The 14367-nt window shown below is 40.9% G+C and overlaps 1 long non-coding RNA gene across 1 annotated transcript in view; it reads left to right on the top strand.

Annotated features, from left to right (window-relative positions):
- The window catches only part of LOC105071664 (uncharacterized), a 294007-nt gene that overhangs the window by 218608 nt on the left and 61032 nt on the right, over positions 1 to 14367 (top strand). The window contains exons 8-10 of the long non-coding RNA XR_012511253.1: positions 7115 to 7257; positions 7894 to 7955; positions 13516 to 13629. This is a non-coding gene — a long non-coding RNA (uncharacterized LOC105071664). The remainder of the gene's footprint in view (positions 1 to 7114; positions 7258 to 7893; positions 7956 to 13515; positions 13630 to 14367) is intronic.

The following is a 14367-nucleotide window of genomic DNA, read 5'->3' on the forward strand; positions in this document are numbered from 1 at the left end:
CAGAGATGACACAGGGAAGTGGGCAGAGACCAATCACGTTGACTGGACCCTGTGTGCCAGCTGGGGTTTCACCCTGTGGTGCGAAGGAACAGGGAGTGGCAACACCAGATTCGCATTCTGGCATCTTTGAGGAAATGAATTCAAGGTGTGGAGTCAGGAGGCTGGGAGAGACATTCCCAAACTTTCTCTTCCTTCTCTTTAGGTGATTAATAATAATGGCTTATTGAGTTAACAGTCACAAAGTGATTTTGGAGTTCTTATCCATGCTGTTAATTATTCTTTAATGTTAAAATGTAAATTGCAACAATCTTTTTAGAGGACAATTTGGCAACATCTGTCCATTTTGGAAAGCATTTACACTGATCTATACATTTCGTTTCTAGATATTTAGCTATAGTAACACATTTACAAACATGTTTGTACAAGGATGCTCACTAAAGCATTATTTGTAACAGCCCAAGACTAAACACAAACTTAGCATGTTTAAGTATGGTATTGATTGAATTGAATCATGATAATTTAATGGGATACTATGCAATCATGAGACAGAATAAAGCAGAAAGGTATAGGTGTAGACACGGGATAGTCTCCATCTTCTACTTATAGGAGAAAAAATTGTAGAACATAGCGCATAATGGCCCTTCATTTGTATAAACACATGTTATACATAGAATGTTTTTGGCAGAATACTCAGACACTGGTAACAATGATTGCCTTTGGAGAAGGAAACAGTCTGACTGATGGTATGGAGTAGAAGAATGTTATAGAATGCATACTCGTGTCCCTCCAAAGTTCATATTTTGACATCCTAACCCCTAAGGTGGCTGTATTTGTGAGGTGGGAAGCCCCATGAAAAGACCGGCAGGACCCACAGGCAGGGCCCTGGTTGGGCGGTATTATTTCTGCAAGACAGCTTGCTTCTAGGAAAGCGGAACTTACCCGTAAGAGTCTATTGGTTCCTGAAACTCACTCCTGACTGGTCCATTTCTAACACCTACTCTGCATATGATGTTGCAAAATGTTGCAGTCTTGACTCGTAGCCTATAAAAGCCTGTGTAAACCTACAGACGGAGTCCAGAGCTTGGAGTGTTAACTCCTCTGGGCCTGCCGGTGTAATAAACCTGAGTTCTCCAACCCTCTGAGCGTCACTTGGTCTCTCACCAGGATCCGGGTTCCTGAAACACTGAGCTGTAACACACTTTGCTGTAACATTTCGGGGTGAGACCTCTAAGGAAAAGATTACGGTTAAGTGAGATCATAAGGTTAGGGTCCTGACCCAGTAGGATGAGTGTCCTTATAGGAAGACACATCAGAGAGCTCATTCTTTCTCTACCCAGGTACCAAGGAAAAGCCATAAGTGGACATAGTGACAAGGCAGCCATCTGCAAGCCAGGAGACAACTTTCACCAGGAACTGAATTTGCCGACAGCTTGATTTGGGACTTTCCAGTCTACAGAACCATGAGAAAAATGAATATCTTGTTTAAGCTACCCAGTCCTGTGGTATCTTGTTATGGCATCCAAACAGACCAATAGAAAGGGAGACTTCTTTTTAATTATATACTTCATCCTTTACATTTTAGATAGCTTGGTAAAATTATTTGCACCCCAAGCTTAAGAAAGGGCCACTAAATTAAGGGAGTGGGAAACACCTGCCTCTCCTGTCATAAGAATCTCCGAGGTCCCAGCTGTCTCCCTTCAAGGCTCTTCCCTTTTCCTGGCAGTGGGCTGGCAGGCACGCCCTCCCCAGAGGCCGTCAGTGTTTCCTGCTACTATAGACACGTCTCTGATGCCTGGAAGACTCCAGTAGCACATTCCGCTGTTCCTTCAGAATCTGGCCTGAGGTATCAGTGTTACTCACTTAGCCTTAGTCTTTCAGGTTGACCTGGCTGGTACCAGAGCAGCAGCACACCCGCAGAGGGTGTGTGCACTTCAGAGTTAGACAGGCTTACGTTTGAGGCGCTAGCTCTGTACCTTGTTAATGGTCTCGCCACAGCCATCTGAAAAACTTCTCTGAGCCTCTGTTTCTACATTTGAAAAAAGGGGACAAGAATCAAGAGTGTACAGAGAGGCTTATTATGAAGATTAGCAATAAAATGTAGAGTGTGCCTGGTACCTGGTAGGCACAAGAAGTGAGTGTTGTTGTTACAAATGACAGTGTTATTTTTCTTATCTCTTTGGCAGCTGTTGGAAGTGACTTTGCCAACCCAACCAACACCAGTGGTCATTCTCTCCCTGATGAGTGGGATTGCTCCCTCTGTATCAGGACCATAGCTTCTTATCTTTCTGTTTTGTTATGGCCTCTAATTTGGAGGAATTTGACATTTGCTCTCTCTGGGTTGGTTGCAGGACATTTGCATGGCAGTGCCGGGGAGTCAGTGTGGGGATTGAAGTTGGCCCCCTAACCTCCAAGTTAAAATTATAAATTGGGCGCCAATTCTTTTATTTTTTTATGGCTTGTACTTTGATGTCTTTTTTTTTTATTGAAGTATGGTTAGTTACAATGTGTCCATTTCTGGTGTACAGCATAATGTCCCAGTCATGCATATATATACGTATATTCATTTTCATTAAAGGTTATTACAAGATATTGAATATAGTTCCCTGTGCTGTACAGAAGAAATTTGCTTTTTATCTTTTTTTATATATAGTTGGTAACATCTGCAAATCTCAAACTCCCAAGTTTACCCCTTCCCACCCCTTTTTCCCAGTGAGTGCAGATTCTTAAATGCACCCAACTCACACTACAGATTAGAGACCCACCGCACGATTTAAATGATAAACAGTAGGCTTTGGGAGACGTTTTTGTGAATTGCTTTTAACAATTTTTTTTTAGTTGGAATTATTATAATTTTAATTGTGTTTCTTAATGGCCATATGTTTATTTCCATTAATAATACTTAATCAATTATATCCTAAAAATCAAGTTGTACTGCTGACATCTAAACAGCAAACTAAATCTTCCTAAATTTTATTTATTTATTTATTTTAATTTTTTTATTGTGTTATAGTCAGTTTACAATGTTGTGTCAATCTCCAGTGTAGAGCACAATTTTTCCATTATACATGAACGTACATATACTCATTTTCACATTCTTTTTCTCTATGAGATACCACCAGATCTTGTATATATTTCTCTGTGCTGAACAGTATAATCTTGTTTATCTATTCTGCATATGCCTGTCAGTATCTACAAATTTCAAACTCCCAGTCTGTCCCTTCCCACCTCACTCCCTCTGGCAACCACAAGCTTGTATTCTATGTCTATGAGTCTGTTTCTGTTTTGTATTTATGTTCATTTTTTTTTTTTTTTAGATTCCACATATGAGTGATCTCATATGGTATTTTTCTTTCTCTTTCTGGCTTACTTCACGTAGAATGACATTCTCCAGGGATATCCAAGTTGCTGCAAATGGTGTTATGTTATTGTTTTTATGGCTGAGTAGTATTCCATTGTATAAATATACCACATCTTCTTTATCCAGCCATCTGTCAATGGACATTTAGGCTGTTTCCATGTCTTGGCTATTGTAAATAGTGCTGCTATGAACATTGGGGTATTTGTCATGAAATTCTAAACACTAGTCTATGCGTGTCTGTAATATTGTCCATTCACCCTGCTTCTTCCAATGATTTAGGAATATTTTATTTTGTACTGACATATTTTTGTAAGCTATCTCAAATTCTTTGTGGAAAGAGTAGGGGTACTGAGCACATAAACAAAACAATGAAGTGAAGTACAATAAATAAAACAGCCAAAGAACGGGTTTATCCAGGATAACACTGTCTCAGTGTGTGCTTTTCCTCTCAATTAGGCTGCAAGCTTAGAGAGAAACATACCATTTTAATGACCAAATACGATTTGACCTTTCTCATTTTTTTTTTTTTTTTTTTTTACCCACAAAGAAAATATCTAAAGGACAAAACTTTCTGATATGGAACAAATTCTTACTTTTTTCTGGCACATCATTCCTGCGCTTGTCAAAGACAAAGGAAGAAAGTCTTGCTGAGGGTCATGGGAGTGTGTGGTGCTTGCAATGCACCTGGCATCCCTGGCTCTGCCTCCCACTGGGGCACAGAGCTGTGCGGAGGGCTGGACGTTTTCAATCACACACTCCCTTTGTCAGTAGCATTAACCTTATGAGATCTTCTCCACCCTTCTCATAACATTTGGCATGTACCTCCTTCTCCAATGCTGGGCTGATAGGACCAACTAGGAGAATCAGTTGACACAATCTCTATCAGAAGCAACTGGGCTCGTCTCATCCAGAGCCAATAATGCACAACACACAAGATGGCGGAACTCCAAGGTCACAGCACATTAGCAGAGGGGAGGGGAATTATCAGTGGAGAAATACAATCAAGCACCATGTGGATGGGTGACAAGAAGTCCTCTGGCCAGAGAAACAGATTACATACCAGCACTGCCTTGGCTCACTGCCCTGAAGAAATACATAGCAATCCACACTCAGGGAAAATTCCATGAAATAGCAGAGCAGGAACATCCTGAAGCCAGTGGCAACACATTCCAAGAAAAACATCCAATGAACCAAACCCCAAACAACGCAGACCTCAGAAACGTAAATAAAAATTAACTGAAAAAGGAAACCTTCAGAGTCTTGGGAAGGAACACAACAGATTAAGTGACCACAAAACACTAAAACACCAACTAGTTATTTACCCACTGCTCTGTGGTAAATACAAGGCCCGTAGTCTCTTAGGAGGTCATTTCTGGGCGCCAATGACTTAGCACATAGGCCAGCAAAGAGCACGGACTTTATTCGCCTCCTCAGGGCAAGTGGCATTTATCGTGGGCCTGAGAACCAGAAGGAAGTTCCTTTGAACCTCTTAGTGTTAGAGCTATTTATAAGGATGACAGAGGAGCAGAGGGTGGGAAAAGTGCATAGAGTCAGACGCCCTGGGTTTGCTTAGCCTGCCGCTGACTAACTCTACTGTCCACGCTGAATTTATCGGTTTCCTCATTTGGAGAAGGGGATGGATAATAATAATGATCATTTCTCCCTCACAAGGTTGGTCTGAATAGTAGCTGAGAAAATGGCAGCACAGAGCACTTTTTACAAGAGTCAGAGAACAATACAACACCAGTCAAGGTTGTTCCTATTCCTGTTACTACTTCATGTATTTTGGGTCATCGGAGAATTAGCGTCCACCTGCCTGGCAGCTGAGCTGTGCTCCTCTGAGCATCTACTTCAACCAGTTTGGCGAAAGTCTATAACCAGTGTCCAAAGGTTATAGAATAAAGTTTAAACTTTTCTTGATGACTTAGATTCAAGGTTACGAACACCTACTCTTGTTCAAAGTTGTGGTAGAGTCAGTTTTATCTGTGCGTTTGTTTTGATTTTCTCTCGTTCTGGGAGGTCAAGCGTAGCCTCAACCACAGATCTGTCTGAACAGCTTCTCTTCCTTCTCTCCTGCTTGTCTATTTCTAATTTGGTCAAAATAACCAAGCTTGTTAAAAGCGAGTGCTGACTATGAATGAGCAAGTATCTCTTTAGACTCTCAGGAACACAATAGTTGGTGTTCTTTAAGGGGATTTGAGCGCATCATGGTAGAGCTCAGAGATCTTTTTTGGCCTGAGAGTGGAGAGGGACAGTTGTTAGAAAAGTTGCCCTCGGGGTGAGAATGCAGTGCCTGACTTGGGACTACTTTGGATATGTTTGGTCTGCTCACATCTCCCTCATGTTTTCATGTAGGTGGGGGTGGGCGCCAGTGTGGTTGTCACCACTTTACAGTCAGTGGAGAGCGAAGCCCAAGACAGAAGGATTAGTGTTAGGGACAAGGAAGGGTCTCGGGGCATTCCTATATGTGGATCTTTAATCTCTTAGATCATTTTGACCAAGTTAAACTCCCTCTTTAGACTCACGATCATTTAGTTCAGAAAAATTAGTTACTGGGTTGATTTCTTCTCTGAAGTGGCCCATAGTTTTTATTACTTTTACCCAAAGAAGCTATTTTAACACCATAGCTTCTCACCATGGAGGAACCATGGGAGAATCACAGGACATGCGTGCTGGAGGAAATCTTCCAGGTGATGCAGACCCATGGTCCCCTGATGCTATTCAAAAGGCTCTTGTTGGTCCTGACAAGTTTTCACCAGTCTGTGGAAAAATGAGGACAATGGGACAACTCAGCAATTTTCTCAGAAAGTTAATTCATTCCACTGAAACAGAGGTCTTCTGAAATTTTGCTCTTCCTTCTTTTCTGGTGTTCTCTGTCCTTTTATTTGACGTTGCTATGGTAAGTGGCAATTATCTGAAAAATATCTATTTATCAAATCAAAATATTGACCATTCTATGAGAGGCTTCTGATCTGTGATTGCTTTGTTTTTGTTGTTGTTGTTGTTTGATCTGTAAATTTAAAATGTTTGAGTACTTCAGATTTAGACCTGCCAGCTCCTTCATTTTCAGATGTAAGAGCGGAGGCCCTGAGAAAGTTGCAAAAGTTCACACAACTGGGAAAGTTAGAAAGCCAGGACCAATGCCTGGCCTTGCTATTCTTTCTGGTCCACAGCTCTATCCTTCAATAGGTAGAATGTTAGTGTTGTTAACAATTCTGTGGGATGAGAAATGTGAGACTCTTAAAGAGGAGGGGATTGGAGAAAAGGGAACCTCATTTCGCAAGCCCTGCAGTGTGCCAGACACGGTGCTAACGCTTCATGTATGTTATTTTGTTTATTCTTTTAGACAACAACTCTAAAAGGAAGGTTAAAATCGAATGCACATTATAACTGGAGAAAACTAAGTTCAGAGACGTGAAATAACTTGATGACTTAGAATGCACTGAACTGCATTACCACCTAGTTCCATGTCATTCATCAGACATCTATTGAGCGTTTTCCCTGTATAAGTCCATTGCTAAGTAACTGAAAGACTTTAGCAAATTATAAAGTAGTCATCAAGTATTCAGTAGTTGTTTACTGTGCCTCTCAAACAGTGCTGTGAGGGTGGCTATCATCATCTTCATTTTGCAGATGAAGAAAGTAAGTTACAAGAGTTTAAGTGGTTTGCCCAGAGCCATGTATTTGGCATGTCGCTGAGCTGAGGCTGGCTTTCTGACTTGCAGTCCTGTCCTCTTTGCTCTATCTGTATGTTAGGGATACCTTTTTGAAGAGGAAAAACATGATGCACCGGCAAAACTTCAGTCTGCAGAGGATCATAAGCCAATGGACTGCAATTGTTGCTTTGAAAAGGCAGCAGCAAAAGGAGAGTTGATGGAGATACCAGGCAAGAAAGGGTCGTAAGTTCTGGGCTTTCCAATAATAAGCCATTCTCCTCCAGATGATTTTAATAATCTCCAGCACATGTGTTCTAACCCCTTGATGCTGTACAATATGTGTAACCAAATAAAAGATCTCTCCAGATTCAGAGATTTACTGTTTGTGATGGGAAAAGGCCAACCAGATGACATCATTTATATTCCAAATATGAGCTGCTGCCAAGGCTGGTGATGTTAAGCTGGAGAAATTGATTCTCAACGTTATTCTGTGAAGGAAAAAAGGAAAAAGGTCTTGGCCTAGATAGTGTCATTTAAAAAAATTTATGTGAATATGAAGATGAGTTTAATAAACTTCTATTTTATCCAGAACTGCTTATGTCCAATGTGTGGCTTGTTTAGGCACACAATTACTTCCATATAATTGAAGTTACCAGGTTAGGGGATAAGAGTTACCATTTTGTTGTTGTCACTGTTGAATGGATAACTGGTAGGGGATTGACCTGAGGCTTGTCTGCTCCAGCAACGGATACAAGGTGTCAGGGCTGTTGTCACTTGTTCCAAAGCAAAGGAACCCCGTTTGTAAGTGGAGTGTAATGGACTCTGCTCCTGTTCCTCAATTTTATTCCTAACGTAATCATGTTTGTTTTTTTTTTTCAGGTATCAATATCCTCCACCACCATGAGATACAGGGAAAGTTGACACCACTCCCAGTTTCAAAGGTAGATTTTGATTAACCTAAGCCAACAAACACATGGCATTCCCCCCATGACTAGTGATCCAGGAGTGACCTGTGTGTATGATCAGACAAAGGAAAGGGCTTAGGTGCCATACTTGAGGAAAAAGACTTTGCCTCTCTCTCCTGATAGATAATGACAAATAGGCACAGAGACTCAAGTGCTACCGGCGTCTATTTTACAATTTCAAAGGGAGGGGAACCAGGTGTATAATGAGGCCGATGCTGAGGAGGACTGATTGGAGAGTTAAAAAAAAAAACAAAACCGAAAAGCTTGATTTTATCTCTGAGACTTTGATTGTGCTATGCTTTCCTTATCCTTAGACTGTTATGTAAATATTTCATTTCCTTAATATTTAAGCCAGTTTTCATTTCTGTTGCTTGCAACTGAAAGCATTCTGATTGGAAGAGGTGACAAAACTTGCTTCTGGAGGTCGAATCCGTTTTTTGAGCCACAGTCTCATGGTGTTTTTGAAGACATGGAGGTTTGAATCTATGTTGAGTGGCTTTACGTGTCCAGCTGTCACCACATGCTGAGTGGTCTTCTAAAGTAAGAATTACTCCTAACGCTCCCTGGCTTCTTGATCTTGCCCCTTCCAGCCTCATCTACAACCCTTGCAGCCTCATCTACAACCCTTGCAGCCTCATCTCTAGCCATGCTCATCAGCCACTCTGCCTCTTCCAGTTATTCTGATGCACCGTCCTCGCTCTTACCTCTTGCCTTACTCATGCTCTTTCCACCGACTCCAACCATCTCCTTGACTACTTCCTTCCCCGTGCTTCCTCTCCATTAAGTCTTGACTTAGGCATCCTTTCCCCTGGGAAGACTTCCCTTCATTGGTCTTCCTGATACTCCTCTAGCACCTTATTCATCCCCAGTCAGGGCACTTTCCACTCTTTATGGAAATGACCCATCGTCTCTGTTGGACTGTGGATCCAACGAGGATAGGAAACATCTGTTCTGTTTACAGTTTTGTCCCCAGGGCTTAGCACACAGTTGGTACTACATAAAATATTTGCTGAAAGAATGATGAATTAATTACTTAAAGCTACTCAAACATTCCGCATTGCCTGGTACCCAAGTGCCTAAATATGGCTTTCAGTGATCTGGCCATGACTTCCTGTCCAGACCCCAATTCTGTTACTCACCAGAAGTTTCTTATTTAAAGTGCACTGAATCACACATCCTTTGCTGTTTCATGTCTCAGTGCCCATGATGGGCATCTTGCTACTTCCTGAAACTACCCATTGTTTTGTAGCTCTGCTTCCTTAGGTTGGGCAAGTGCTTTAAAATAGTAAAATGAGTTCAAACAAACAAACAACACACAAGGAAACACACCACCAAAAAAACCCCAAAAAAACAAAAAAACAAAAAAAAACCACCAAACAAACCTGCGTTTAAATTCCACTTACTCATTCTGCTCAGTGGCATCGGGCAGTGTGCTTTATCACTCATTCACAACACGGGGGTGTAATTGTACCTGACAGGGTTGTTGTGAAGATAAATGAAGAAATGCAGGGGCAGTCACCTGGCACAATAATCCTGGCACCAAGTTCTTGGAATAACCCTCTTTGCTGAATCATTGTTAAACTCTAACTTCTGGCTTCAGAATCAACCATAATTTGATTCTGAACTATTTCTTTGAAACAGGAAAATCAAAGACTCAAAATTGACCATGAAGTTGGACTTTAGGAAAAGAGAATGTTTGAGAAGGAACAAAGTGGCCTTGCAGGGTCTTAATTATTTTGTACTTTAAAGTCTGGAGAGTTTGGGGCTAGCGGGAGTACTGTTTGGGGTTAGTGGGAATATTGTTTGGAAAGTTAATTTGGTTTGGCTAAAATGGTAACTTCATTATGGCTGAACCTGCAATTTCCAGGAAGTTTCAGAGTTTCCACAGTTTCAATAACAATTGCAGAGCCCACAGGGCAATCCTTCAAGGCCAGATGAGAGCACTGTGGCAGGTGTTCAGTGGTGCTTTTTGGATGCTGCTGGGAAAGAGCTGAAGTGCTGGGGAGAAGCCCATTAAAAGCTTTTCCGACAGGCAGAACCATGCTCTCTGGGTTCGCAGAATGAGCTGGACTGACTGTCCTTGCAACGTCTTCCTGTATCACTAGGTTCTCCTCCTTGAGCAAGCTCCTGGTTTCTTATCCCTGGTTTCAACTCTGTGTGTTCTGTGGTTTGGGCACTTTACCTTTCCAGCAACCACCTTTTTCCTAGACACGTTTTAGAGGGGCAGAGGAGGGAAGGCGATAGCTTCTAGAAAGGGGTACCGAAAGTAGATGCTGCATCTAAACAAGACTTTCCCTTCACTTTAATGTCTTTACTGTTGAGTGGTAGGCAAAACGTGTGCTTTGGAGTCAGAGAGCCAGCTTTGAAACTTGGCTCATCCACCCATTGGCTGTATGATTTGGGGCATGCTATTTAACCTCTTTGAGCCTCAGCTTTCTCATCTGTAAAATGGGAATAATATCTGCCTTGTAGTTTTTTTTTGTTTGTTTTGTTTTTTTTTTTGCGGTAATGAAATGAGATCACAGATGCAAAACATCCAGCAAAAGGCAGAGTGCAAAGTAGGTGTTCGACAAAGGTGACTTTATTGCTAACCTTGTATTATTACTGGAAAGTATGCAGTGCCTATAAATTGGCTTCAGTCACCTCAGAGTGGGGTGAGAGAGGCAGTTCTCTTTCAACTTGATTCACAAGCCACTAGAGAGAAGAAATGTCATCCAGAAAGTATCAGGGTCATATTCACTTTACATTTTAAACTCTCTGAAAGCTTCATCCCTTAGGAGGGTGGGCCACACGCTATCTCAGAATCAAGATCTAGATCCACATTCCTCGTTGAGGGTAGGATGAAGTGAAGGGCATGGTCCGCTCTCTGTGGAGTGAGGACTAAGCATGAACTCTCACAGAGATCAGAATTTAATGAGCAGAGAAAAGGAGACATAAAGGTGGAATTGAGAATATAGATGTCCTGAGACTCAGTCTCCTCCTTTGTAAAATAAAGAGGTGGATGAGATGAGTATTTCCTAACTTTTGTGGCCTGCCAGATCATTTACATTTTCTTCGTGGGATCCAGGAAATAGGAGATAAAAGAAAAGATAGAGAAGAGAGAAACTGAAGGCAATCCCTGCACTGAGGAGCAGGAATGGACAGGATAAATGTAGTGATATTGTGTGCCTTTGGTCTGTGGACTCCAGCTAATGCTTAAGTTTTCTTCCAGCATTTTTCCTTTTTTTTTTTTTTTCTTTTCAATTAAGGACCAAAAAGAAAAAATGAAGCTTCCAAGTAGGATGTACTCAGCTAAGCAAACATTTCCTGAACAGCCGCAGGCAGCTATTGTACTAAGCTGTGGGGATATGAAGTTGACTAGAATGTGGTCCATGACTCCAACAACTCCTACAGTCTAACGGGAGAGACAGAGACCATGTACATCACTTCAGTGTAACGTGATGAATGCTGTGACAGGGGAAGCCTGGGAGCTGGGGAAGCTCTGGGGAAGCAATTTGGTGGCAGATGTCAGGGAGGACATCCTCAAGGAGGTGATGCCTTTGCTGAGTCTTGAAGGATGAATAGGATTCAGCCCTGTAAGGAGAGGTGAAGGACAGCTCATGTTGTCAGAGAATAGGTTCTTGCCACTCAGAATAATGACCCTAGCGATCCTGGGTTATTTCTCTCAATCACTCCCGGGGCAGCAACATGGAAATCATTCCAAATCGTTGGCTGGGGATGGTTTATTTTGGACATGCTCAATCACTGAGTACATATTTTTCCAGGATTTGTGAGGAGATGGATTTCCATGTGTGCTGTGCTCCAGCGTGTCTCCTTGGGGTGTTTATTTACTGTGCTTTTATTCCATAACCTAGCAGGATGTCACAGCTGGAGGCAGCTGGTGGTAAATAAACAGCTTCCATTACCCAACCCCATCACCATCCTCCATCCTGCTTCAAAAACATAGTCTCAGCCTATGGGTTCCTTCACCCTCAAATCCACTGCAGTGTCAAAGTCCTGTGGACTTGCAGGAGTGTTTCCTTTTTAAAAGTAAAATTGACAAATAAAGCAAAGGACTATTTAGGTCATAAGGAAATTTAGACTCTAAAAAGATAGACTTTCTTAGCAAAACCCGATCAATCACTTAGGCTCCTTGATAGGAAAACAAAGACCCCAACAAACAAGTCAAACATCTCATGCTGGGAAGGTGATCTGGGGGTGATTCAATGAAATATGGTTTGGTTGAGACTCTATGTGTCTTTGCTTGCACGTATTTTATCTCATTTGGTGAATCTGTGTGAGGTTTATCAAACTAATAATGAGTGAACACAGAGCAAATGGGAAGGATGAAGGAAGGGAAGCAGAATCATCTCCTTTCTGCCCGTCAGAGGATTGTTGTCATGGAATTCTGATACAGATTCACAATTAATATGACGTTGCAGGGCAAACGCTACAATACAGAAAGGAAGCTGGGGCTACTAACTAGTCAACAGCCAAACACTCTTGCTCTTCTTATTTTTTTTAATTGAAGTAATAAAGTATAGTCAGTTACAATGTGTCGGTTACAATATGTCAATCTTTGGTGTACAGCATAATGTTTCAATCATACATAGACATACATATATTTGTTTTCATATTCTTTTTCACTATAGATGACTACAAGATATTGAATATAGTTCTCTATGCTATACAGTAGAAATTTATTTTTTATCTGTTTTTATATCCAGCTTTTTAATGTATCAAACTCATAGGCTTTCGGTTATATACAGGTTCAAACTAAGCTCTCCTCCTTGTGCTCTCTGGGAGGAGGGGGGTCTACTGATAAACAGGAAGGGGAGAGGCAACCCAGACACTTGTTAGAGAAGAGGGAGGCAAGCCTTATATTCCTGAGTTAGCAAATGCCAAGAAGCCTCTAAAAAGGGGGGTTAAAAACATACATTTACAAGTGGTATTTATCCATTGAGATATTTAACACTGATAAAGCAGTGTATTTGTTGAACAGAGGAAAACATTGAATATCTATAATTGTATTTTTTTTCATTTAATGTGCACATTAGCAAGTGCATGGTAAAGTGAAATTAGGAATTCTCAGATCCTTGTCTTGATAATATCCCTAGTGGTATTCTTTTACTAGGCAGGAGTTTTTCTTGAAGTTAAGTTTGATAAGTCTGGGTGAATAGCTCTTGGCAAGTAACATATCAGGATAAGACCAAAATACTGCCATAAAAACAGTTTCTGTTGGACTCTGAAACACACAAGCAGCCAGCTACCAGTCCAGTTGGCACTTGAGCAGTCAGAAGGAATCTGGGATGGAAAATGGAAGCCTTGTTGTAAAAATAAATGCATTTTATCCCCAGCAAGTTTTAATATGATCTCCCTTCTGAGCCTTTCCTCTTGATAAACTTAACATCAAATGAGTTCTCTCAGGAGAAGAGGAGAGCAAGCAAGGAATGGAGAATCATGATAAAGGAAATGTTCTGCCTTTTGGGAGAGATTCATTCTTCTCAACATAAGTTGTGTGTGTGTGTGTTTGTTTGTTTGTTTGTTTCAACTGCAGTTTTTGGCATCTATGAAGCCTCAGTGTTACTGAACTTATTTCAAGGTGCTTGAAAAACTGAGACCAGAAAATTTGCCACAGAAATTTGGATGCATATCTGAAGGCTTCCAAAAAGTAAGTGAGTAGTGTGTCATGAGCTTAAAAGCAAATTGCTCAACTCACCTTCTCTAAAAATGTTCAATTATTGGCTTTCCCTGGACAGTTTTGGAATAAACTTATGAGAAAGTTCATGAAGCTTGCGAACCAGCTGCATGCACAAGAAAATGCTATTTTGTAATATTGAGAAAGTTTAAATTTTTTTCTATATGTCATCATTAATTGCGTTAATTGTAGGCTATCCTGAAGGCCAACAAAGACTGGGTCATCAAGTAATTAGGACCATTTTGAGAATTTGATTTTTTTTGTTTTGTTTTTGGGTATCAACAAATGTTTATTTAACTTATAGAAGATGGTTATTTGGGGGTCTGAAGCACAGGTAAGTGTGTTAAAGCCAATAAAGTAATTTTTTTGTGACTTCATCATTCTTCCTAAACTTACCGGCCTATAGTAGTGTCATGCTATAGGAAGTGCTTTTATAATCTTTATCATTTGGCATTTTAAAATCTACTGACTTATATTTAGATGGCACAAAAGAGCATTTATTAAATGTTAGTGCTTTCCTCTGCCCCAGCTCTTTTGTCCTTTTCTGGCTTTGGAGATAGAGTAGTTGAGGCGTCTGTCAAGATAGGTGGAGGGTAAGATTAATGCGTAACTTTAGATAAGTTTTCTTCATTCAGGCCCAAGGGACTTTATCTGCTTCCCAGCTGTAAAGGCTTTGAGGTTGTAGAACGTCACATGACTCACAGTCATAAA

The sequence above is a fragment of the Camelus bactrianus genome, chromosome 13 (assembly GCF_048773025.1).
Source record: "Camelus bactrianus isolate YW-2024 breed Bactrian camel chromosome 13, ASM4877302v1, whole genome shotgun sequence".
In the NCBI taxonomy this organism is placed as follows: Eukaryota; Metazoa; Chordata; class Mammalia; order Artiodactyla; family Camelidae; genus Camelus; species Camelus bactrianus.